The sequence below is a fragment of the Pinus tabuliformis genome, chromosome 5_2 (genome assembly GCF_031772625.1).
Source record: "Pinus tabuliformis cultivar Carrire ecotype Pingquan chromosome 5_2, CPIR1, whole genome shotgun sequence".
NCBI lineage: Eukaryota > Viridiplantae > Streptophyta > Pinopsida > Pinales > Pinaceae > Pinus > Pinus tabuliformis.
This window is the reverse complement of record NC_142306.1, coordinates 965,174,881-965,179,593: the sequence shown is the minus strand read 5'-3', so window position 1 is coordinate 965,179,593 and position 4,713 is coordinate 965,174,881.

Genomic DNA, 4,713 nt, shown 5'->3' with positions numbered 1-4,713 from the left:
TTTCTTCCTCCTCTTCATAATCTATGTAAAATAATTTCTTCTCAGCACAATTATGACCTTTAGTGTATTTTTTATCACAATTGTAACAAAGTCCTTTTGCTCTTTTTTCTTCCAATTGTTGTGGTGTCAACCTTGTAGGTTGTGGAAGGATAGGAGAAACAATACTTCCATCTTTATATTTGTGAGGGGTAGACTTCCTTGTTTCCATAATTTTGCTTTGCACTTTTCTTTCCCTCTCCAATGAATCAGGTTCCCAATGAAAAACCTGATGTTGAATGTTATCCTTTAAAGTCCCTATGGAGACATCAATCCTCTGCTTCTCTGGAATATCATTTTCCCTTATATTCAATTTTTGAAAGTCCTCAATATTCTCTACCATTGAACACCTTTTTTTTGAGATTTATTAATAGGTTAAATAAGGTGTTTCTCTTTGTATCATCATAATGTGCTATCATTTCCTCTGTGAAAATTGACCATGTAACAAGTGGTTTACGAGAACAAAGCCCTTTATACCATAAAAATTGACTGAATTATAAATAATTAGATGCAATACGTACCTTTTGTAACAGTGGTATTGCATGTAGATCAAAATATTTCTCCATCTGTAGTATCCAATTTACTGGATTCTTGCCATCAAACTTCCTCATCTCGCTTTTTCTTGATTTTAGGAGCTCGATCTTGAAACGGTTGTAACTATGTAATTTCAGATCTCCAAGTTCTAAAATTTTGTCCTGTAGTATCCCTTTGAGTCCTCTTTCTAACCATGAAAGTCTGATCAAGATTGGATTCTGTCAGGAAGCCTTATGTCAAATCTCCCATGATGACCCGATTATAGACTAGTTCAGTAGAGCAAACTTGTATGAAGTGCCATGTGTCACTATTTCAACCTTGGGACCTGAAACCAATAAACAAAAAACTACAGTCCATCCTCTTTCTGCAACGTATTATTACGAAATTACAATTTTATGCTCAGAGAGAAAGTTATGATGATTTTCCCAAGGTCACCTATTTAGGATGTAATTCGAGAGCCTGCAGAAACCCTAAATTTCTAAGATTATATCTCCGACAATATAGCGAGACAAGATATCCAACAATATAGTGAGACAAGATTTCAAATTTGGACCCGACCTTCACCAAGATTTCGGTTCAAATGTGTTTTAATCTTAGAGTCGGAACCTTCGTAGAACAAATATTATAGTGAAAATTCCATGATGACCTATTTGAGATGAAATTCTGGAGCTTGCACAAACCCTAACTTCCCAGATCTTATCTCCGAAAATATAGCAATACAAGATATCAAATTCAGATGCAAGGTTTAGACTGATTTCCTCTCAAATGGGTTTTCTTTTAGCTTCTGAAACTTCGTAGCGAAAACGTTATAGTGAAAATGCCACGATGACCTGTTTTAGTTGAAATTCTGGAGCTTACAAAAACCCTAACTTCCTCAGATCATATATCCGAAAATATAGCGAGACAAGATCTGAAATTTGGACCCAAGGTTTAGCACGAGTTCATCTCAAATGGGTTGTTTTGTTCACTTTTGAAATGTTGCAGAAAACAAGTTATAGCGAAAATTCCACGATGAACTATTTGGAGCAGCGAAACCCTAGAATCCAAAGCTCTAATACCAAATGTTATGAAACCAACTCACAAAAAGATAGAAAATATAGATGAACACCTTAGAAATAAGCCTCTTCGAGGGGGAAACCTCATTTTCATTATATAAATGAACAATTCTTGGATGATACAAATGACAAGACCTCCTTTCTATATATAGGAGTCTATGTGGTCATAATATAATCAGAGCTGACATAACAATAGTAATGTAAGGGCACAATAATAACAATATGGGGACTAAATGGGAAAAACAATATAATAAGAGGGTTGTACTAATAACAATAAGGTGTTACACTAATAGTATAGGGACCTAACATGCCCCTCTCCTTCAAAAAGTGTTGTCCTCAATGCTTTAGTAGTTCTTGACGCTTCTATACAAAATTCTTGTCCTCCCATGTGGAATCTTCAGCAGGTAAGTTCTCCCACTTGATGAAATACTCTGAAATTGATCGATTTCATAGCTGTTAGGTTCTTGTTTTTGTGAATGCTCTAGGTTCCAATATGATTTTTCCTTCCTCGTAAAGTTCTAGAAATATTGTTTGAATTGGGATCTTCTGCAACTTTTGAATGAGTGGCCACACTTGTTCGTCCTTTTTCCATTCATCCCTTGCTTCATGTATCCAATCTGGTTGGATAATAGAAATAGCACAAAAAAATTCTTCCACATCATCATCCTTTCTTCAGTGTGCATCTGCAACAACATTTTGCTTCCCTTTTTTGTAGATGATTTCAAAGTAATAACCCAACATATTTGTGACACATTTTTTCTGTTCTTCTAAAGATAATCTTTGTTCTAAAAAGTATTTAAGACTATCATGATCCATTTTTATGTTGAAGTATCTTCCCATTAGGTAAGGTCACCATTTCTTAAGTGCATGTAATATTGTCAACATTTCCTTCTCATAAATTTCTTGCTTGACGTGTAGCTGTAAAAAATACCCAATCGCCTAGATCAAAACTTCTTTCACTATGATGTTGATCTGCCTGTTGTTTCATTCGATTCTGCACCAAAGTGGCGTTATCCTTTAAAATTTGGAGAACTTGTTGTTGATACTCAATCTGATCTTTAACTGCTTGAATATTTTTCTTCTTGATATGTCCTTCTATATTGAGAGTTTGATGAATGGTAATTTCTTCGAATGAATTACAAGGTATGGTCAGATTCATTTCTTCATGGTCGATGTGATCTTTCACTTCTTGAACATTTTTCTTCTTGACATGTCCTTCTATCTTGATAGTTTGAGGAGGCGTTAATTTTTGTTCCGTGCATTACAAGATATAGTCAGATTCATTTCTTCTTTCTTCGATGTGATCTTTTCACTTCTTTGATCCTTTTTCTTCTTGATGTCCACTAACTTAAGATTTGGAGGAGTGGTAATTCTTTGCCCAATCTTACAAATAAGGTTAGATATTCAATTTCTTCTTTCCTCTGCTGGTTGGTTTCCTGTGTATAATCCTCTTGTTTTGATGTTTCTTGATCCTTTTCTTCTTCCTCTTAATAATCTATGTAAAATAATTTCTTCTCAGCACACTTATGACCTTTAGTATATTTTTTATCACAATTGTAACAAAGCCCTTTTGCTCTTTTTTCTTCCAATTGTTGTGGTGTCAACTTTGTAGGTTGTGGAAGGATAAGAGAAACAATACTTCCATCTTTATAGTTGTGAGGGTAGACTTCCTTGTTGCCATAATTTTGCTTTGCACTTTTCTTGGCCTCTCTAATGAGTCAGATTCCCAATGACAAACCTCGTGTTGAATGTTATCCTTTAAATTCCCTATGGAGACATTAATCCTCTACTTTCGTGGAATATCATTTTCCCTTATATTCAATTTTTGAAAGTCCTCAATGTTCTCTACCATTGAACAATTTTGTTTGAGATTTATTAATAGGTTAAAGAAGGTGTTGCTCTTTGTATCCTCATAATGTGCTATCATTTCCTCCATTAAAATTGACCATGTAACAAGTGGTTTACGAGAACAAAGCCCTTTATACCATAAAAATTGATCTAATTCTAAACAATTAGATGCAATGCGTACCTTTTTTAACAGTGGTATGCAATGTAGATCAAAATATTTCTCCATTTGTAGTATCCAATTTACCAGATCCTTTCCATCAAACTTCCTCATCTCGCTTTTTCTTGATTTTAGGAGCTCATTCTTGAAATGATTGTAACTATGTAATTTCAGATCTCCAAGTTCTGAAATTTCATCCTGTAGTAACCCTCTGAGTCCTCTTTCTATCCCTGAAGGACTGATCAAGATTGGATTTTGTAAGGAAGCGTTATGTCAAATCTTCCACGATGACCAGATTATAGACTAGTTGAGTAGAGGGAACTTGTACGAAGTGCCACATGTCCCTATTTCAACCTTGGGACCTAAAACCAATACACAGAAAACTACAGTCTGTCCTCTCTTTGCAACGTCTTACGAAATTTCAATTTTATGCTTAGAGAGAAAGTTATGACGACTTTCCCAAGGTCACCTATTTAGGATGTAATTCAAGAGCCTGCAAAAACCCTAAATGTATGAGATTATATCTCCGACAATATAGCGAGACAAGATATGAAATTTGGACCCAAGCTTCACCAAGATTTTGGTTCAAATATGTTTTAATTTCTGAGTCAGAACCTTCGTAGAACAAATATTATAGTGAAAATTCCATGATGACCTGTTTGAGATGAGATTATGGAGCTTGCACAAACCTTAACTTCCCAAATCATATCTCTGAAAATATAGTGACACAAGATCTCAAATTCAAACACAAGGTTCAGACTAATTTCTTCTCACATGGGTTTTCTTTTAGCTTCTGAAACTTCGTAGTGAAAACGTTATAGCGAAAATGCCACGTTGACCTGTTTTAGTTGAAATTTTGGCGCTTGCAAAAACCCTAACTTCCTCAGATCATATATCTAAAAATATAATGAGACAAGATCTAAAATTTGGACCCAAGATTTAGCACAAATTCTTCTCAAATGGGTTATTTGTTTCACTTCTAAAACGTCGTAGAAAAAAAGTTATAGTGAAAATTCCACGATGACCTATTTGGAGCAGCGAAACCCTAGAATCAAAAGCTCTAATACCAAATGTTATGAAACC